This window comes from Typopeltis vanoorti, chromosome 9, assembly GCF_054136105.1.
Source record: "Typopeltis vanoorti isolate ZY-2024b chromosome 9, IOZ_Tvanoo_1.0, whole genome shotgun sequence".
In the NCBI taxonomy this organism is placed as follows: domain Eukaryota; kingdom Metazoa; phylum Arthropoda; class Arachnida; order Uropygi; family Thelyphonidae; genus Typopeltis; species Typopeltis vanoorti.
In genome coordinates this window covers 36,662,928-36,686,428 of record NC_143557.1, presented here as the reverse complement: position 1 = coordinate 36,686,428, position 23,501 = coordinate 36,662,928, and the positions used below count along the sequence as shown (strand labels likewise).

Below are 23,501 nucleotides of genomic sequence, written 5' to 3'. Positions count from 1 at the left end.
TGAAATTAAGAGAATGCAGGTCAAAACTATTAAAATAAATCATGATGGCATGAAAGAGTTAACAAAAGATGAGCGAGTGGCGTTGTATGGCGACTCCATTATTAAAGGTGTGCTAGAGGATAAAATGCACAAGGTATGTTTTCCAGGCGGTAAAATGAGTAGAGTGATTGAGGCATTGAACATGAGGCGGGAACGAGCAAAAGAGTTAATTGTATTAATTGGAACAAATGATTTGAGAGAGAACAAAGAGCATGTCAAAATGAATGTCAGGAGACTGCTTGGAAAGATAAAGGAGAATAGTGTGACAGGAAGGGTGGTTAGTGTGTTGCCTAGGTATGATTGTGGTGAAATGAGGCGGAGAGCAAGGATTATGAATGATATTCTGGCTGAAATGTGTGAGGAGATGGGAGTACAGTTTGTTAATGTGTGGAATGAGTTTGAGGGACGAAGTGAGCTGTATGGGAGCGATGGACTGCATTTGAGTGGTTATGGTGTGAGTCGCTTGGAGAGACTGCTGCTGGAAGGTAGAGAAGTGAATAGAGAGAATGAATCAGATCAAGAGGGGAGTGATGTGGAAGAGCAGGAGAGTAAGACAGGAGAGATTGAAGGAGTGGAAATGAATGTGGAAGTGAGTGGTATGAGTATAGATAATGAGAGAATGGGTGTGCAAGAGGAGCAGGGAAACGGGGAGGCTCAGGGTGGACAGGGATACACAGCGTGAGAAAGGTGGATGCTCCAAGAGGAGGTGAGAGAATGTGTAGGCAGGAAAGTAATGGGATGATCAGGGATCAAAAGGAAACAGATGGAATTGCAAAGGGTTCTAAAATGAAGAAGCAGAAAGGGAAATGGCCCCAGTCCAGCATGGAGAGATCACATCGAGTGAGTGGTATCAGTGGAACTAGCTGTAGATCCAGAAATGAGTTGTTGTGTTTGTATACCAATGCTAGAAGTATAAGAAACAAGGCGGATGAAATGGTTGCACTAATTGCGTCTGTGCACCCAGAGATTGTCGGAATAAGTGAGACATGGTTAGATGAGGATGACATCCTGACAGGAATAGAGATGGAAAGGTATGATGTGTTTCGTGAGGATAGAAGGGGTAAAAAGGGAGGGGGAGTGCTATTGATGATAGAGAAAGAGTTATGTCCATACAAGGTAGAGATGCAAGGGGGAAATGGGGCCAGTGGTTTTGAGGCAGTATGGTGTGAGATAGAGGTGAATAGAATCAAATACTTGGTGGGATGTTGTTATAGACCTGGTAATGTGGATGGTGGTGATAGTGAAATGTATAGTCAAATAAGCCAAGCAAATAAGAAAAGGGTGATCATTATGGGTGATTTTAATTATGGCAATATAGACTGGAATGAAGAGATAGCAACTGGAAGTAAAGAAAATGAGTTTCTTGAGTTTTTGAGGGATAACTACCTCAGACAGTATGTAACAGAGGGCACAAGAGGATTAAGGGTCTTGGATTTGGTCATCTCATCGGAGGATGTAATTATCAATGAGGTATCAAATCATCCACCAATTGGTGAAAGTGACCATGAGGTGATTACTTGGGTGGTTGCCAGCAGTGCAAGGACCCCTGTGAAAAAAGGGTATATGTGGAACTACAAGGGGGGTGATTATGAAGAGCTCAGGAGACAGCTTGCAGGTGTAGCATGGAATGAGGAGTTAGCTGGAAAAGAGATCAATGCAGCTTGGGGGATTTTCAAAAAATATTTAGTGGATGCAATGTCTAAATGTATACCACGGGTGAGAAGGTTAAATAAGTTACGTGTGAGATGGATGAATAAAGAGATTAAGCATGCAATACAGAGAAAAAGGGCATTGTGGAGGCAGCATAAGAGAAGTGGAAGTAACCAATTTCATGAGTTCTACAAAGACCAGGCAAGGAGAGTGACTTGGTTGGTGAGAGTAGCTAAAGAGAGGTATGAACAGCAGTTAGCTAATGAAGCTAAAAAGAATCCTAGGGAGTTCTTTCGATATGTAGCCAGCAAAAGAAAGAATGATTATGGAAGGATGACATTGATTGGAGGAAATGGTATAAAGACAGCTGTTGCAGAATGTGTGGTGGAGATACTTAATGAGCAGTTCATAAAGATCTTTCAATCTTGTGAATGTGACTTCATGGAGAGATTAAGAGCAGTTGATGATGGGGAGGAGAGACTGACTGTAAGTGAGCAAGAGGTGTTTGGGGAGTTGAGTAAACTAGATGTAAATAAGGCTGTGGGACTTGATAATATATCACCACGTATTCTGAAGGAATGTGCCAGAGAGTTGACACCTGCCTTGACATATTTTTTTAATACGAATCTTGCACTTGGTCAAGTCCCTAAAGAGTGGAAGGAGGGCAAGATTGTGCCACTTCATAAAGGAGGTGATCGAACTCAAGCATCAAACTATAGGCCTATCTGTGTGTCGGGTGTTGTGGTTAAGTTGTTGGAGAAGCTTGTGAGAGCTAGAATCCAGAGTTGGGTTGACAACAATGGTATAATCTTTGATGGACAGCATGGATTTGCTAAAGGGAGGTCGTGTTTTAGTAATCTACTTACTTATTACAATAAAGTGACTGCTTCCTTGGACAGAGGAGAAGGATACACAGTAATATACTTGGATTTCGCAAAAGCTTTTGATAGAGTGCCTCATGATAAGTTGACAGTCAAACTAGAGCAGATGGGGTTGGATATTAGATTAGTGCATTGGATTGGAGACTGGCTATCTGATAGGTATCAACAAGTTGTGTATGGGGGTGCAATATCCAGGAAAAGGAAAGTCACTAGTGGAGTGCCTCAGGGATCTGTTTTAGGGCCATTACTATTTAACTTGTATATTAATGATATTGGCGAAGATTTGGATGGAGATATTCAGTTGTTTGCAGATGATGCAAAGTTGGGAAGAACCATAAAGAGTAGTGAAGATGTTGTGGCCTTGCAAGAAGACTTGAATAAATTGAGTGATTGGGCAAGCAAATGGGGGTGTGAGTTCAATGTTGCAAAATGTAAGGTTTTAAAATTTGGAAAACAAAGATGGGATGCAGAATTTATGCTTGGTAAGAATATATTGTTGGAAGTAGAGGAAATAAGAGATCTGGGAGTGATAGTGGATAAAGATCTAAAATTTAGGGGTCACATCGCCAAAATTGTGAAGACAACACAAAGACTTCTGGGAATGATGAGGAGGACACTGACGTGTAGAAGTAGGGAGATTCTTGTTCCATTGTATAAGGCTTTGATTAGGCCACACATGGACTATTGTGCCCAGATTTGGTCACCTGGTTTTCAGAAGGATGAGGAGATGTTGGAAAGGGTCCAAAGGCGACTGACTAAGGTAGTTTCTGACCTCTGGAATGTCGAGTATGAGGAAAGATTGAAAAGATGTAATTTGCAGAGACTAGTGGAGAGAAGGAAGAGGGGAGATATGATAGAGACCTACAAGTTGGTAAGGGGTTGCTATAGGATCAATGGTGGAGAAGTTCTACAGCGAATAGTGGGAGATCAGGGGAGAACCAGAGGTCATCCCTGGAAACTGTATAAAGAGGGTGTGAGTAGGGGAGTGAGAGGCAGGTTTTTTTCGTGCAGAGTTGTGAATGATTGGAATGCCTTGCCTGAGAGTGTGGTGTCTGCAAGGAGTTTGAATGTGTTTAAGACCCGGTATGATGAGATGTGTGTGAGATAAAAGGACCTCCTAGATGAGTCTTTGACTCCATGAGGTCTTGTTTAATAATAATAATAATAATAATTATTTGCATATCTGAAATGTTTACCACTATAGAAATGTGTACTCCAGATATCAATTCTCTATTTGGCAGTCTTGGATCTCTTTTCAATGATTTCATGAACTAAAGGCTATATAAATAAAATACTTGCTTTTCAACTTTTAAGTTGAAAAGATTACTCACATTTTTATAACCTGTTTATAAAATATATGATTCATCCAGATGTAAGAAATGCATTCAAAAACTGGTCAGATTTAGAACTCTGTATAGATTTAGTAGTCCTACATGTGAAAAATGCCTTGAGAACTAAGTTTTTTTTTTTTTTTTATTTCGAAGCTAAGTAAATGAGATCAGATGATGAATCTGATATGTTTTTTCCATAGAAGGCTAAAGGCTAGAAGTGTATAACAGCCCAAAAAAAAAAAAATTTTCTTTTTTAAATTAGGACAGTCTATTAAAATATAATAAATGTTTAAAAACAGATCTAAGAAACTTTACATGTGGGCATATCATCACCCCTCAATGGGAAGATGCCCATAAGATGGCTATGAGCTATGCAGAGCACAATAAGAACTCCACTATATGATCCCAAAGCAGTTTGGACTGCCACAATTTAATTTCAAGACTTTTTATTTTATTTTATTAATCTTCTATTCCATAATGTATGCCACTTAGATATGATATTTTCATTTTTGATCTGCTAGTAATTGGTATAAATAGCAGACAGAAGATGTAAGGAATGCAATGATAACCTACATGGATTTTGATCCAACATAAGCAAACAGACAAATGGAACCTCCTGATCTGATATAACAGATGTCAAATCTAAGCAAGAGAGAGAAACTGGATGTGGGTAGTATGCCAGACTTCTTAGTGCCTGTAGTGAATTTAGTGAATCTGTTAAAAAATAATGCACCTTTGGTAGTATTATTTTGACTGTATACAGTTAGGGAAAGCTCTATGGCATGCAGCTGCTTCATTTCATTGGGGTCTGTTCAGATATTATACAGAGTGGAAATATACATAACGTGGCATACATTCAATAGTATTGTCTATCATAATGAGTTTAAAACAGTTCTCTAAAACATATACCAAAGGAGATTATTATTATTATAGCATTCTGATAAATGATATACAGGTTTTCACAATTTTCACAATAAATAGAATGCTCTCAATCTGATGGCAGTAGCTGTCTCTGAATTAATAATGATTTCATGAACTGCCATCAAATTGACAGCAATGGTTCATTTGATGACAAAAAGACTACGATTACCAACATTCTAAACGTCCCAGTTGCCATTCTGCTCAATTGTAATTTGATTCAGTAATCAATGGAGTAAATGAGATCAGATGATGAATCTGATATGTTTTTGCACTGAATCCAACTAAATATGTCTTCCTGTCAACCTCCACCTCACTGCCTCATGACCATTGCCACTATATCCCTTTTTTTTACTTTTACCTTATGTGGACATAATTTCCCCGTTATCATTGAGCTGAACTTTTTTTATCCTCACAAAAAAAAAACACTATACCCTTCCATTTTTATTCTTGTTAGGATATCATCTTCATTCAACCATCTTTCACTTATTCCAACAATTTGGGGGCGAACAAACTCAATCAGTAAAAAAAAAAAAAAGAAAAAAAAAAGATGGTGAAAACTGTAAATAAACACAGCAGTTCACTTTTAGGTCAATAACAGTCCTACCCAAGCCACATGTTCATTGTGCCATGTGTGCCAGAATGGTCCAAGGAAAGCAAACAGTCTATCACAGGTGGCTTGAGACCAAAACACCAGCTTCATTCACAGCCTACACAGTTGCCCACAACACTTAAATCATCATTAAAGAGATAAAGACTAAATTCAACAAAGATAAATGTAGAAAGCTTGCTGCTTGTGCCACTGACAGTTGTACCTTCTGGTTCCTACCACAGCCATCAGGTGCAACTTTTGTCCATCTGTGCTACTTCTTCTATCTTACCGTAATAATCACTTAGAGCCAAGCTGACATCATGGCTCCTCCATACATGACCATGGCAAATTACCTTCTTCTTTGTCTAGAACATTGCATCTCATGCTTCCTGTGACCTTCAACCAGAAAAAAATCAGAAAAATCTTGAATAACTTGGTTACCACAAAGGCAGCCAGCCATGATGGAATCCAATCTATTGTGCTTAAGAAATGTGTTCCTGAACACCTGTTCTTCATCATTTATTTACTAACTGCACTGGCATCCACCCTACAACATGGAACACCTATAAAAAACCAGTTCCCAAAAAATATGATAAATGTCTAATCAAACTATTACCTATTGTTCTTGCCCCAATTTTGTCTAATGTAATGGAGAAGGTTATCAGCAGTCAACTTCTCGACACTTAGAGAAATGCCACTTAATTAATGACCACCAGTATGGATTTTGCCAATCTTGATCCAAGAGATTTCATGGCCTACATCAGGCACCTCTGAATCCATTCAATGGAAAAGTTTGAAGGAATCTGTCCCTTTTCACTTGACGTGTCCAAGGATTTTGATAGAACTTCTCAAGAAATTACAATCCTATGGACTGCCTTTTCCTTGTATAACTGGATTGCTAGTTTTCTCTTATATTGATTCCTATGTGTAATAATGGATGTTCCCTCTTCAGGTTTTCCCGTTGATGCCAGTGTCCCTCAGGACTGTCATTTCACCCACCCTCTTCCTGATTTATATAAAAAACTACTCTCATTGACTACAAACCCCCCATTAATAGTTTTGCTGATGACAGCACCCTCCACTCACCTACTCATATGACAAGTCTTGCAGTGCTCAAACATATCAACCTTCAATATCATATATAATAAGTGCCCTGAACACTTATCTCCACAGTATCCCAGAGTGGATACTTGCAAAAAAAAAAAGAAGATCTCTTCTCCACTTACTTTTGATAATACTCAACTCTACAGCAAAAACCTCTCTTCTCAGACTAACTCTTACTCCAAGCCTTTCATGGAATAATCATATAACTTCTATAGCATCATCAGCTTTCAAAAAGCTTGGCATCCCTTTCTTCATAAGATAGTACTTTTCTGCTGAACAGTTACTTCCTTCATACAAATCCCAAATTTGACCAACCCTGGAATACTGCTCTCGTGTTTGTGGTAATGCACCTAAGACCTCCCTAAAAACTCCTCATGCTGTTCAGACAAAGGCTGTTCGGGTTGATTAATGACACATCTTTTAGACTCTCTTCAACTTTCCCATAAAAGATCAGTTTCTTCATTGACTCTATTCTCTATTGGAGGTATCAGGAATAATAATAATAATATAATAATAATATTCTAAAGAGACATGTCCATAGTCACTGTTCAGCAGGTCTAGCATCTGTTATGTCTCCCATTCCCATTAGATCTACAGGAACTTGTGCAACAGCTGCTCAACATCCCTATACAGTCAAGCTGCATAATTGCCAAACCTGCACTGAACCCAGTTATCTTTCATTCCATCCACCATATTCTGTGGACCTCCCCCATGAAGCATTTCCAAAGACTACAACATTCAGCAGTTCAAAAAGAACATAAACAAATTATTCTATTTCTGATCCGTTCTCCCACATGGCATTTATATGTCACAGGTTCTTCTGACTTTTATGTGTGGAAGTAACAAGTTTGCATGACAATGTTTTGCTGTGAATGGGATAGGAGACTAGGCATTAAAAGCATTTTTCTTCATAACAATTATAATTTCTGGATCACACAATCTCAGCTATTATTATTATTATTATTATTATCTCGGGCAACTCCAAGGAGTCGACAGACTCATCAAGGGAGGCCCTAACATCATGTCAAGAACAACTATTCGACATTCACACAGTATCTATCATACCTCGCCTTGAACTCACTCACGGTCATAGCACCACAACAGACTCTGGCAGCTTATTCCACTCATTCACCACTCTCCAAGTAAAAAACCTAGTTCTAACACCCTTGCTAGCCCAGCTTCCATGTATGGCCCCTAGTCCTCCCACCACCAGTCCTATTCTCAAAAATATCTTCTGGATTAATCCTATAGAAACCCTTCAGTAATTTGAATGTCTCAATCATATCACCCCTTTTCTGCCTAGCAACTAATTTTTGCAACCCACAAATCTTCAACCTGTTTTCATAAGGTTCATTCCACAGACCTGCTGTCATCATGGTCACTTGTCTCTGGATCCTCTCCACCTCTTCCCCATCAAGAAGAAACCCTGGCGCCCAAATCTCGGCACAGTAGTTGAGATGGGGTCTTATCAAGGCTCGATACAGAGGAACAATAACTTGCTTGTCTCTGCTCGTCAAAGTATTCCTCAGCAACCAAGTGATTTGATGAGCTGATTTGGCCACTTTTGCAATGTGCCCCCTAAACTTCAACTCCCTATCCACCAACATTCCCAAATCCCTGGCCTCGTCAATCTCCTGGAGTACGGTTCCACCAATGTGATATACTGCTGCCTAATCTTTTCACTTCAAAATGCATAACCTTACACTTTGCCACATTAAATTGACATCCATTTTCCCTAGCCTAGTCCTCCAAACTATCCAATTAGGCAGGCGTGTGACTAAGGTGTCTAGGAAGGGTAAACAGTTGTTCTTTTCCTTTTCCATAGTAAACTGGATTCTTGGATGTAGGCTATTAAGATGACTGAGAAAGGAGTCTAACGTGTCTGGGCCATGAGACCAAATAGAGAACACATCATCTACATATCTTAGCCAGATAGAAGGTTTGAGTGGGGCTGAGTCTATGGCTTGTTTTTCGAAATCTTTCATATAGAAATTGGCAAGAGGGAGTGAGAGGGGGGAACCCATGGCGGTTGCTTTTTTTTTGTTTGTAGATTTTGTTCTTCCAAGAAAAATACCCAGAGCTAATGGCAAAGGAAAAGAGATCTAAGATGTCAGACAGAAAAACGTTTTCTAAGAGAGATAAGGTTACAGTTAAGGGAATATTGGTAAACAAAGAGGAGATATCAAAGCTTACCAATATGTCTGCGTTATTCAAGGTTAAATTTTCTATGAGGGCTTTAAAGTTGGTCGAGTTTTTTATATAGGAAGTGGACCTTCCAGTGAGGGGGGGGGGGTCAGAGAGTTGGCCAGCTGTTTAGACAGTCTGTAGCAAGGTGCATTGGTGGCATCTACTATAGGCCTGAGTGGGGAATTGGGTTTGTGGATTTTTGGTAAACCGTATATTCGGGGGGTACGGGAGCAATTCTTGCAAAGTGCTCGGTCAGTAATTCAACATTATCAACTGATTCGGTTACCTTCCTACCATCGGCATTCTTTAAAATCATTCTGCCATATACATTTTTTCTTTTACTTGCAACATATCGAAAAAACTGTTTAGGATTCTCTTTAGCCTGCATGGCCAATGTTCTTTCGTAATCCTTTTTTGCTTTTCTTACCATGCTCGTTACCCTTCTGGCCTGCACTTTATACCGTTCATGTGCCTGCAGGTCACCTTTCTCCCTTAGCCACCTCCCAAGTCAAGACCCTATGATCACTCTCACCAATTGGTGGCAACGTGGTCATATTCATTACAGCCAAACTCTCAGATGCAATTACCAGGTCAAGCACTCTCTGACCCTAGTATTTTCCATTACATGCTGTTGCAGATAGTTATCCCTTAATAACTGCATAAAATCCAATTCCTTCCTCCCATGTGTCCTCTCCTTCTTCCAATCAATGTTACCATAGTTGAAATCTCCCATAATAATTACCCCTCCTTCCACTCATTTCATCTATTTGCTTATGCATACTATCTCCACCATCTATTCCATCACCTGGTCTATAGCAGCACCCAACTGTATATTTAGTTCTGCTAGTTTCAATCTCACCAAATAGCCTCAAATGTGCTCTTTTCTCTATCCTGCAGTTCCACTTCTATTTCTATTTATCATAAATGACAAAAGGTTAGTTAGTTATTTTAGATTTTTATGGTGCAAAGACATCAAGGGTCATACTACACCAGGACATAGGTTACAGCAGCACATATGGTAAATGGTTAGTAGAACAATCACAAACATCCATGTCCTTGGTAGGATCGAACTCACAACCTCTTTGCTGGAGGGTGGATGTGCTAACCACTTGGTCAACCAGGTGAGCAATGACAAAAGAATTTTAATTGCATACAAACTGATTGCAAGTTAATTCTATTATGTAGTATAATTATTTTATTCTGATATTATTAGAGATCTAAAAAACAGAATAGGAAATGAATGCCCGACACAGAAATGTTTTGGAAAACTTTGGAAAAAAAGAGGAAAGCTAATAATAATGGTAAGCACTTGCTAAATTTCTGTTTATGACATGGACTAGTCATTACTAATATCAAGTTCCAACAGAAAGATGTGCACAAATTCACATCGAGAGACCACAAGAAATAAGTCTTATTGGCTATGTTATTGCTAATAAAAATATCTTCATGCTAGTAAAGGACATAAGAGTATACAGGGGATTTGAAACAGTTTTGGGGATTTGATCACCATTCAGTTTTGAGCAGGATAAAACAGATTATTATTATTATTATTATTATACCACCAAGGAGTATAAAAACTTATCATGGGAGAGCACACCCACACTGCACACCCCCACTTGTACTACTTAATCCTCTATCTACACACAATGACATCTATTGCAACAAACAGTATTTTTTTTTTGTCTGTAAATTTCACATGTAGTAGAACTGATTTACCTGAGATGAGAAAGCTGAATTTCTGGGAGGAAAAAACTCTATTACCTCCACATGAGTTGGGCTAACACACCTTCAATTAAAAAAGTCAATATGATTTCCCCCATCACAACAAGAATAAAACTCAGGTTCTTTTCAATTGAAGGATGGATATAATGTCTTCCCCTTGTTCTTCCAACTTAAATGTGGAGGGGTTTATTAAAAAGAAAACTGTGTAAGAAATTATATAAATCAAGTGGATTTTAAATCCAGCATTATTTTAAAGCCAAATGCAGAAACTATGAAAGTTTCATATGAAATTGGACCAGAGAGCTTACAGGAGTACTCGCCGACATTTATGAGTTTCCCTAGCACGGACCTTTTAGAAAACATGATCGCTTGCCCAAGCATCCATATATTTGCCTTCTATGGGTCCATTTTGATAAGGTTTCACTGGCCTGACAGCTGTTTCAAACTGGTTGGTTTTTCTCAGAGACCAGACAGAGACCTTAAGAGAGCAAAAACTCTTGTTCAATACTAGGGGTAAAAAAAAAAAAAAATTTTTTTTTTGGCTAGATGAGTGAAGCAAGAATGCTTTTCATATTCCCTGTTATCTGTAGAAGAAAATGTATGGATAAGGTATCATTGAGCTATAAGCTCTGGTCATGGTGGGGTAATGGCAATAGCCCAGCCTCAGTTTAAACTTCATTGGCTACAGCACTGCCATCTGTTAACCTCTGGATCTGTTGTTCACAACCACTCTCAATACTAAGGAACTTGAAGTGTTGGAGAGGTGTATTTTTCATAAGCAAACTCTCAGTCATTGTGTAAAGTATTTACTAAAATAAAGAACCAAAAAGCTTCAATTCGATGATGCAAAATCATATAAATCAAGTGGATAGTAATTCCAGCATTATTTCAAAGTCAAATGCAGAAACTACGAAAGTTCATATGAAACTTTCAAAGCCAAATGAAACTTTCATTTGGCTTTGAAAAATGAAAGTCTGAAAATAAGAATCAAAACTTCAGCCTCAGCAGAAGACCCTTACAAAAACACTGACTGATTCAACCAGAGAGAGACAGGTGGTGAGGTTATCTGCAAGACTGGAAAAATATGAACTCCACAATAAACAGAGGAATTTAAAGAGGTAGTCAGAAAAAAGAAGAAAGTATACCAAAAGTTTTTAGAAATAAGTCAGCAGTGCTTGGACAGAACACAAAGAAAATATAAGAAAGTTTAGCAACGTGTAAAAGTAGATAACAACAGTCTGGGAAGAATTTGGTAAAAAATAGAGAAGATAATTAAATATCAGGAAGGTGGCAAAATGTTCAAAAGAATACTGTGAATGAAATAATTTATAATGAAGGTGACATGAAAGCTGTCTATATTCTGCATATCTAGAGTAATTACTTTAAAGACTGTTCAATGAAACAAAGTAACAGAATGGTGGTGGTAGAAATTATACAAAAGGAATACAATGAGAACTACACATAAAAACTTGATATAGAAAAATCCATCAAAAACATGAAATATGGAAAAGCAGGTTGAAACAGATGATACTCAACCAGAAATCCTTAAGGCAGGTTGAAACAGATGATACTCAACCAGAAATCCTTAAGGCAGGTTGAAATAGATGATACTCAACCAGAAATCCTTAAATATAGAAGTATAAAAGTTTTCAGTGGCTGTACTGCATGATACAGAAGTTCTACTCAGAAGGTCAAATTCCAGTTGACTGGAGTGCTCTAACAACATACATCTATTAAAAGCAAAATTAAACATAATATGAAAATTAGAGAGAAACTTTGATATTGATTTTTCCAAGTTAAATTAATGCAAGCATTCTTAAGAAGAGGCTAAGACAAATTGTGGAACAGAAAAAACTTGAAGAAAAACAACTGAGTTCAGTATATATATATATATATATAGATAGTCAAGATCAGATGTTCACTTCAGGACAGATAATTGAACAATTGAGAGAAACTAAGAAATTGGTTTCAAGGGAGCTCACTAGTTGGAAAGATCTGAGTTTATTATCCCATTTATTATGCAAACAACCTTTATCAGAGTTTTTCAATCAAAGGTGGGTTATCCAGTCTCATATGGAGGAAGAGGGTTTCCCCCCCTCTGAAACTCAAGTTTTTCATCTCTCAAAGCAGGTAAACCAGCCCCATGAACATACACATCTACAGACATTTTAAATACCTATTAATGGGCAAAGGATGGCAATGCGAACTCATCTTGTTGTATAATCATATTCTTAAACTAGCACTGCTACTCCAACTAATCTTCAGACTGATGCATCTGAAAAGAAGAACTGAGAAATAGTGGGAATATAGGATCTGGAAAAGGCATACAACAAGGTGCACAATTAGAGGATGTAAAAGGACAGTATACATCAAGCAATATAAAAGTCTATATCATGAGCTGAACTAAACAGTAAGAATTGAAGGAGATATATATAAAGATGGTCTATAAAATGAGGTTCAGGTACATCCCTTTTTCTGGAAGCCTTAGTTCCAGAGCCTTGAAGGATTAGCCATTTTACTTCACCAATGGAGACCACAAAATAACAATTCATCAGCACCTCTAACCCATATCTCTCCCATGTATCTAAAGTACTATGGACTGCTAGAAACTTGAATAATAAATATAAATGAATTGTGAATTAATTAATTAAATGAAATAATGCTTGGTATGAACGATACAGTGCCAGTGGATATGAACTTGTGCTTACCCTTGACATCATTGCTTCCACTACTGTGAACTGGCTCTTGCTTATAAGCCCTACAAATAAGCAAAATAAGCTAAGAATCACTAAATATCAAGGAATCAGATGTAAATAATTAAGTGAGCATGTACCATACACAACACCTTCTGTGGGCACAGTAAAATTGTCAGGTGATCATGAGAGACCTCAAGGGCTCACTTTAGTGAGTACAGGAGTGGCGAACCTGAGGTACCTGATACTGGATCATACTTTACTTCATGTAATATACATCTGTACATTATCTATAGGATGGTCCCTACTCTTATTTCCTTCCTTTTTTTTTTCTTCTTCTTGTCCCCCCCCCCCCCCCCCAATGCTATTAGAGTATTCAAGGGCTAGGGGTGAATCTTTCTATATTTCTGATGTTTTAAGAATACTTGTGACATAAAGACTGAATAATATATGCACATAAACACAAGAAAGATATTTAATTAACCAAATAGTTCAGTCTGGAAATAGCGGACCATCTTCAGTGGCACTACAAGAACAGTTAAAAAAAAACAAAATTAAAAAAAAAAAAAAAAAAAAAAAAAAACCAAGGTGAAATACTAACAATAGATCATTTAAAAATAGGACAAACCGCATGATGTTATATCACTAAGTATTAAAGGGAATATTTTTAAGTAGAGACATGATTGAAATAAAGATATTAATTAATAATATTAAATAACATAAAATTAAATGATCTACTGTTAGTATTCCACCTTGTTTTTTTTTTTTTTTTTTTTTTTTTTAAACTGTTCTTGTAGTGCCACTGAAGATGGTCTGCTATTTCCAGACCGAAATATTTGGTTAATTTAACATCTTTCTTGTGTTTACGTGCATATATTATTCAGTCTTTATGACAAGTATCCTTAAAACATCAAATTTTAATCCTTCACAGGGAAAATGCCACCAAAATAACCAGTAAATTAGGAAAACTTTCAGTTATACAAGGTAGGTTACGAACAAAGATCAAAATTTTAAAAAAATGCTGTGACAACAAGATTATTCCCAATTTTGCTAAGATTAAAAAACTATAAAATCTCCTGGAGCTCATAATATTTACCGGAACACCAGTTTATCATTAATCCGTAACCAACTTAAAGCTGCTAAACGTGATCTTGCTATTCACAGTCATCATATTTCTGATCTTCGCACCTATATTTCCACAAACTTGGATCCACATCTTTCACACATAGTTCTAAATGTGGCTAAACGTTCTACCCAACGAGCATATAATAAACTAAGTCAACATCTAAACCAAAAATATAAAGCTATTTCATCTAAACAATTCAAGCCCTTCAAAACTCCAGATAATTGGATTGTCAATATATCCGGACGTCCTCTAACTGATAGCGAAACCCTTATCCTGTCAAAAGGACATGATTTTTCTATTGTTCCTAATAAGATACTATATCTAGATGTCATAGTTAACATTGAATGAAATCTCAGTCATCTAACTAGTGATAAAGCTAATGCTCTTCGTCTAGAAGTCGCTTCTTCTCTACTTAAGGACAAACTTCCTCCTTCCAACATATCTCTTTCTGAAATGAAATCTTTACAGTCCTTGAAAAAAAAAAAAAAAAATCACCTCATTATCAACAAAGCTGACAAGGGGAAAGCAACAGTAGTTATGGACTCAGCAAATTACATCGAGATCGCTCCACATATCAAGAACTTGATTATAATCCAACCAACAGACAACTAAAGAAATTAAATTCGCTCTTAGATGAAGTCATCAGTTTAGATAGAGACACAATTGAAAGACTTAAAACTCCTTTTGCAAGACCTCCTAGATTTTATGGTCTTCCTAAAATACATAAGATTGACTTTCCTCTTCATCCAATAGTAGATTGTATTGATTCTCCTACTTACCGTATAGCCAAATATCTAGCTAAATTATTGAAATCTCACATAGGCAACTCTAGTTCCTTTCTAAAAAAGCTCCTCAGATTTTTTAGAAAAATTAAAAAATGTCTCATTGCAACCAACAGATCTTATGGTGAGCTTTGATATACAATCTTTATATACAAATGTACCTCTAAAGGAGACTGTAAGATTACTTGCTGACATCTTTCCAGAAGACATTATAAAACTATTCGATTACACTCTGGATATTTCTTATGTCAAAACAAATTTTACAGCCAAGTAGAAGTAACGGCCATAGGAAGTCCTCTCTCTCTCTCCTGCTTTAGCTGACTTTTATTTAGAACAGCTAGAAAAAGTCCTCTTCTCATCTATTTTCCTTCAACTATCCTTTTGGGTAAGATATATAGATGACATCTTTACTGTATGGCCGCACAACAAAGACTCCTTGCCTTCTTTTTTAAATGGTATCAATCCTTACATCATCGTATAAAGTTTACTATGGAAATGGAAGAAAACAACCAGTTATCTTTTTTAGACGTTCTCCTCATCCGGTCATCTTCAAATACTCTTACAACTACAGTTTACAGGAAACCAACGTTCACAGGTCGGTATATTCTTAAAGAATCAGCCCATTATCCTTATTAAAAAAACAGGAATCATAAAATGTCTAATCAGAAGAGCCCAAACTAATTGTTCTACTTCTAATTTTCTACAGAAAGAACTTTCTACTATCCAACAACACATGTAACTCAATGGCTTTCCGAAAAGAGTACTCAACATCTTCTCGATTCTTATAATCCACCACAAAACAACGAAGATTCAATACATCGAGTTCCAATTCCTTACATTTCTGGGATTTCAGAACCTATCGCAAGAATTCTGAAGAAATATGAGTTAACAACTACGTATTCACCTATTAACAAATTATCTTCCCATTTTCCTTCTCCTAAAGACAAACACTCAACTATATCTCTTCCTGGAGTTTATCAAATTCCCTGCAACTGTGATCTCTCCTATTTTGGACAAACTGGAAGTTCTCTTGAAAAAAGAATCCAAGAACATCAATCCTCCATTCATCACAACAAACCTGAAAAATATGAATTGGCTCAGCACGGGATTGAAACTAACCACAACATCCTTTGGTCAAAAACTCGCCTCTTACATAGATCCCATTATAAATTTGAACATTTATTCAAAGAAAGCGTAGAGGCCTTACTCCATCATCCTAACCTGAATCGAAATGACTGTATATCTATATCAAAAATCTGGGAAAGTCTAATCAAGATAACTCATTAATTCATATTAATTTTATGTTATTTAATATTATTAATTAATATCTTTATTTCAATCATGTCTCTACTTAAAAATATTCCATTTAATACTTAGTGATATAACATCACACGGCTTGTTCTATTTTTAAATGATCTATTGTTAGTATTCCACCTCGTATTTTTTTTTTTTTAAACTGTTCTTGTAGTGCCACTGAAGATGGTCTGCTATTTCCAGACCGAAATATTTGGTTAATTAAATATCTTTCTTGTGTTTACGTGCATATATTATTTACAACACTCAAAAAGAATTAAAATAGAATTTAATACTTCCTATATTTCGTCCTAATCACTGGGACATCTAGGGGATTACAAAAACAAGTAATGTAACATGCACACACAAATCTTACTATTGTAAGATTTGTGTGTGCCCAACCACGTGGGTGACACTAAAGTCCTATCTAGGTGGAGCTTTGGTGTCACCCATGTGGTTGGGCTTAGTATTGTAAGATTTGTGTGTGCATGTTACATTAATTGTTTTTGTAATCCCTGTAGATGTCCTAGTGACTAGGACGAAATATAGGAAGTATTAAATTATATTTGAATTCTTTTTGAGTGTTGTAAAAAATCCATTAAGCCTCAAACATGATGTCCTCACAGCATTAAGCTTCTACAGACGTGCATATATTATTCTTTCTATATTTCTACTTTTTCATTTCTTCATGCATGGAAGGCAACAGGAAACCACTATGCTTCTACTTTTCTCTAGTTTGGATGAGCAGCAAGAATCAAAATGATGAGTGATGCACAGTTCAGGATGGGACACTTGAGTCCAGAACTGTGCAATTGGCTACCAGGGAGGTCACTTATTCCAGTATGGATATTGACAAGATTGCATGTCAATCATATGAATCATCTCTACTAAAGCCTGTGGGAAGTGGAGAAGAAAAAGGAAAATATACATATGGAAAGGGAAGAATAAAGGTATTCACTTTGGATCTTGGAATGTGAATACCTTACTTCAAACTGGAAGAATGATTTGTAAAGATAGAGATGCTAAGATTGAAAATAGATGTTCTGGGAATGGCTGAGGTGAGATGGAAAGGAAAAGGAGATTTTAGAGCAGAGGATGGAATGAGAGTAATTTGCTCAGGAAGAGAGAAGAAACATCAAGCAGGTGTTGGTATAATATTGAATAAACAAGTGGCAGGATGTATGGAAGGCTACTGGCAAATCTCAGACAGAGTTTTGGTGGTAAAGATGAAAGCAAAACCAAGAAATATTTTACTTATTCAGATATATTTACCTACTTGTGATTATGAGGATGAGGAGGTAGAGAGAGTTTATGGTGATATAGAAAAGGGTTTGAAATGTAAAGTTACAAAAGATGTAATTATAATACAGGACGATATGAATGCAAAAATCAGAAGAGGAAGGGAGGAAGATATTGTTGGGCTATACGGATTGGGAGTGAAAAATGAAAGAGGAGATATATTGTTGGATTTCTGTAGTAAACATGATTTGACAATTATGAACACTTGGTTTAAAAAACATCCAAGAAGATTGTATATGTGGAAAGCCCCAGGGGAGGATATAAATAATAGAAGAAATCAGATAGATTATGTTTTGATAAACCAACGACAGAGGAGAACAATTACTCCACTTCTGTAAAACAAATGATCTAATGATTACAAACACATTGTTCTATCAACGCCCTAATAATAAATATACATGGACTACTCAAAGATGGTAATATAAAGAACTGCATAGATATATGCAGTTCTTTATAAACATAAAGACAAACAATGGAAAAGATCAGTAAATAATGTACGAACATTAAGAAGTTTTGATTTTGACGCTGACCTCGAAATATTAACTGCCAAAGTGAAGATAAAATTCAACAGGAAAAAATAATATCAGAAAAGAAGAAAACATCAACCTATCAAAACTAAAAGATAGCTCAAGCAGAAGTCGATTTTTAGAACAGATGTGCTTTAAATTAAAACCTTTCATCTTACAGAACAGCGTAAAATACTGGGAAGAAGGAAAAGAAACAGTGTTATCAATTGCAAAAGACACTGTAGGTTCCAAACCCAAAATAAGCAAACAGTGGATAACCCAAGAAATCATAGCTACCATAGAAGAGAAAAGAGATGCCAAGATACTTGTAAACCAACAAAACAATGAAGAGAATAGAGAAAAATACAGAGCACTAAAAAATAAAGTTGATAACCTATGCAAAAAAGCCAAAGAAAAATTGTTAGAAGAAAAAGTAAGAAATGCCAAGAAGCATACCAACAAAACAACCTAAAAGTCTTCTATGATACTGTAAGAGAAATTGCAAAGGAATTCTTAGCAAAAACAGTAACAATGATAAACAACAAGATGACTGAAACCGGGAATATTGAATATATAAGAAAAATCTGGTCAAATCATTTTAAGACTATCTTCCACCAAGGAAACAAAACTACAATGCCAACAATAGAAGAAAATAATGATCACCCAAAAATTTTATAAGAAGAAGTTAGATACGCAATAAAACAGATGAAAAACAATAAAGCACCAGGCATTGATACTATCCCTACTGAACTGTGGTCATATGGAGGCAGCATATCAATAGAATATTTAACAACCCTATTCAATAAAATACTACAAACAGGAGATATCCCAGATGACTGGAGAACTGGAAAGATCATCCCATATACAAGAAAGGAGACAAAAGAGACTGCAGAAATTACAGACCAATCAATTTACTCCCTCACAACTATAAAATATTCATAAGAATTATACAAAATAGATTAAAAAACACCTACGAAGAAATGATAGGCATAGAACAAACTGGTTTCCGAGGAAACTATTCAACAATAGACCAAATTTTCACATTGCACCAACTAACAGAGCTCAGCTGGGAAGACCATAAAGAACTATATTGTTGTTTTGTGGACTTTAAACAAGCTTTCGATAAATCAACAGAGAAATCCTTCTTAAAATTCTACTAGAAAAAGCAATAGACAAATGCAATAATTAAAAAGGACACACTCACAACAGAACCCATAGAGATCCAAAAAGGAGTAATGCAAGGATGCCCATTATCCCCATGCCTATTCAACATATATCTAGAAGTTGTAAAGAAAGCAATACAAAAGAAAGAAGACCTGGAAAACCAAGAATTACCTGGCTGAAATTAATAAAGAACATCTCGGGATGCAGAACATATAAGGAACTTTTTTGAACAGCAAGGAATAGAGAAGACTGGAAGATCCTGCTCAAGAGAAGACTCGACCCGTCTTAGACGGAAGAGAAGAAGAAACCAAAGATATAGAAATAATATAAAAGATGTGACAACATATCAGGAGCAGACTGTAATGCAGATCATATATTGTTATCAACTAAGATGAAATTAATTTAAAAAAAGTAATTACAAAGAAATAAAATAAATCATGGAATAGAGAGCAGCTGAAAATACCAAATACGGTGAATAAATTCACAAAGAAAGTAGAGGAAGAAATGAAAGAGAGAAATATATATGGAAGTGATAATGTAAGTGAAAAGCGGAAGATTCTGAAGGAAAGCATAATTACTGTTACAGAATTACATTGAGCCCAAAAAGAGGAGGAAAGAGAGAAAAGGAAAAAACCATGGATGACGGAAAATATTTTGAGAAAAATGACAAAAAGAAGAAAGCTAGTTAATAGTAAAACAGAGGAGGGAAAAAAGCAGTATAAAAACTTGAATAGAGAATTATAAAGAGAGAGAGATAAAAAGGAAAAAGAAGAGTGGTTAGATGAAATGTGTAAAGACACAACAGAAAAGGCAGAAAGAAATGACATAAAAGGTGTTTATAAAAACATTAATATGATGACAGGAAGGAGAAAGATACAAAAGACTGGAGCAGTCAAGAATGAAAGAGGTGAAATTTTGATAGAAAAAGAAAAGATATTACAGAGATGGGAGGAATATGTAGGTAAACTGTATGAAGACAGAGAAAGATGAGAAAATCAAATGAAAGAGTATGATGGGCAGAGGTTATACATCATAAAGGAGGAATTGAATCTGGCAATTCAAATGATGAAAGAAGGAAAATCCCCCGGAATAGATGGTATACAGATAGAACTTATAAGAAATATAGGTGAAAAAGGTAGGGAAGAGTTATGGCAAATTATTAACAAAATTTATGAGGGACAAGAATTATCAGAGGAGTTTTAAGATCAATTTTTATCCCCATTCAAAAAAAAACAAAAAAAAACAGGAGTTTTAGACTAATAATTTCAGAATGATAACTCTTATAACTCACACAGCAAAAATTACTGGCATAAATAATTTCGGAGAGAATTAAGAGTAAAATAGAAAAATAAATGAATGAAGAACAGTTTGGTTTTCGAACCAACAAAGGAACTAGAGAGGGGATAACTTTTCTAAGAATTACTGGGGAGAAAACACTAAACCATGGTGGAAAAGTTTTTTTTGGGTTTCTAGGTTTTGAAAAAGCATTTGATGTAGTGAAACATAAAAAGCTTTTTGATATTCTAGAAAATACTGATATTGACTCTTATTTAAATAATGAAATCTGTGGTGCAATCATAATTAAAAGAAACACACATATTAACCACAGTAAAAATTATTTAATTATAAATATTTCATCCTAAGTATCTAGGGACATCATCAGTACAGTAGTTTAAAACAATAATAGGAATAACATACAGTTAGGGCACACGATTACAATAGAATCTCATTAAACGTGCGTGTTACAAAACTGTCTTACTTTGGACAGACAGGTAGGTCTGTTCAGAAACGCATCTTGGAACATCAAGACCACATTTGTCTTTATAAACCACAAAAATCTGGCCTCTCTCAACACGGAATTGAAAATCCAAACCATAGGATCCACTGGGAAAAGTCTAAACTTTTACATAGATCTTTATATAAACATGAATGTTTATACAAAGAAGGTTCTGAAACCCTACTACACAGACCAAACTTAAACCGCAACAACGTTCTTACTATTCCTAAAGTATGGGAAATTGTCATACAAAATTCTGTTAAATAATTTTTTTATTTTATTTTATTTTTTTTTGTAACACGTTACACATGTTTAATGAGATTCTATTGTAATCATGCGCCCTAACTGTATGTTATTCCTATTATTGTTTTAAACTACTGTACTGATGATGTCCTAAGATACTTAGGATGAAATATTTACAATTAAATAATTTTCACTGTGGTTAATACGTGTGTTTCTTTTAATTATTGACTCTTATGATTTGGAAATCTTAAAGAGAATATACTGGACACAAACAGCGTCTAGTATGTGCAAATGGAAAGGAAACAGGAGAATTCCCAGTGGAGAGAGGAGTTAGACAAGGATGTAAGTTATCACTATTATTATTTAACCTTTATAGAGAGGCACTTGAGGATGTAGAAGGAATAAAAACAAATGGAAGAATCATCAATAACTTAAGGTATGCAAATGATGTAGTGGCAATGGCAGAAAACGAAAATGGATTACAACAAACTGTTCAAAGAATTGGAAAACTCCTGTAAAGAGTACGGACTAAGGATTAACACAAAGAAGACTAAGATAATAATAATGGGCAGAAAAATAGGAGGTAATGCAAAGATAAGATGCAGAGGAAAGATTTCAATATTCAGGTAGTTAGGTCTCAGAGAAAGGAACTTCAGAGTTGGAAATTAGAAACAGAATAGGTAAAGCTAAATCAGCATTTATGGAAATGAAGAGAATTTTAATAAATAAGAATATTAAAATAGGTGTGAGAATTGGAATAGTTAAAGCAACAGTCTGGAGTATTGCAGGTTATGGGAGTGAGTCATGGACACTCAAAAAGAGAGATATGGAAAGAATTAATGCATTGGAAATGTGTTATAGAAGGATGGAAAAGATTAGCTATACAGAGAGAATATCAAATCAAGAAGTTTTAAGAAGAGTTGGATGGAAAGAACACTGCTAAAGAACATCATGCAAAGAAAGACCAGATTTTAAGGACATCTTCTGAGAGGTTCCTCAGGACATCTGACAAGAACTATATTACAAGGGAAAGTTGAAGGGAAAAGTAGACATGGAAGGCCAATCAAAGAGTGGTTTAATGACATCATGGAATAGACTGGTTTAAGAATGACGAAGGCAACAGACTGAGAGAAATGGAGAAGAGCTGCTCATCAGCTGCAACTCTCTTTTTAGAGGATGCTACCAGACGACAATGATGATCATGAGAATTTCAAGTATACTCTAATAATTTTGTCCACAATAAAAGAGGTACCGTGCTGGAAAATTCATGGTGTATCTGTATAAGAAAAGGGCGCACATAAAGAGGGTGGCCTGAAAAGTTCTCAGCCTAACAATGAAAAAATGAATTTATAATTTCAAAATTACTTTTATTTTTCAACATAATCTCCCTTAAGACTAATACATTTATTCCAGCGCCATTATCCTGTCCCTGTAGTGGTTTTCAGTAAGATCTGCAAAATACCCCTCTACAGCTGCAATTACCTCTTGATTCGAAGAAAAACGCTGACCAGTGAGGAAGAGTTTCAGTTTTGGGAAGAGATAGAAGTCAGAGGGAGCCAATTCTGGGGAATAGGGTAGATGTTCCAACAATTCACAGTGCAGATCCCTTAATTTTTCCATTGCCAAAATACTTTTGTTGGCAGGTGCATTGTCCTGATGAAAGATGATTTTTTCTTCTGCAAACGGTCTTTTCTCACAAATTTTTTTATCCAGTCTGGTTAAAAGATCAGAATAATATTCCCCGGTTATTGTTTTATCCTTTTCAAAATAATAAACAAAATGCCTTTAGCATCCTAAAATACCAATGCCATGACCTTTCCTGCTGATGGAACCAACTTTGTCTTCTTTGGCGCTGAACAACTTTGCTTCTGTCCATTATTTTGACTGCTGTTTGGATTCTGGTGTGTAATGGTGAATCCAAGTCTCATCCATAGTAATAAATTGACAAACAAAATCAGTTTTATTCTTGTTAAAACACTCCAAGCACGATTTTCATGCGAGTGCATTTTTGATCTGCTGTGAGCAAGCACAGCACCCATCTTGTGTAAAGCTTTTTCATTTGCAATTCTTCATGCATGGAACCAACTTTGTCTTCTTTGGCGCTGAACAACTTTGCTTCTGTCCATTATTTTGACTGCTGTTTGGATTCTGGTGTGTAATGGTGAATCCAAGTCTCATCCATAGTAATAAATTG

At 36.0% G+C, this 23,501-nt stretch overlaps 1 protein-coding gene across 4 annotated transcripts in view; it reads right to left on the bottom strand.

The window, feature by feature from the left end:
* LOC150102972 (transmembrane channel-like protein 7) overlaps positions 1-23,501 on the bottom strand; it is a 482,602-nt gene that overhangs the window by 162,230 nt on the left and 296,871 nt on the right. The window lies entirely within an intron of this gene.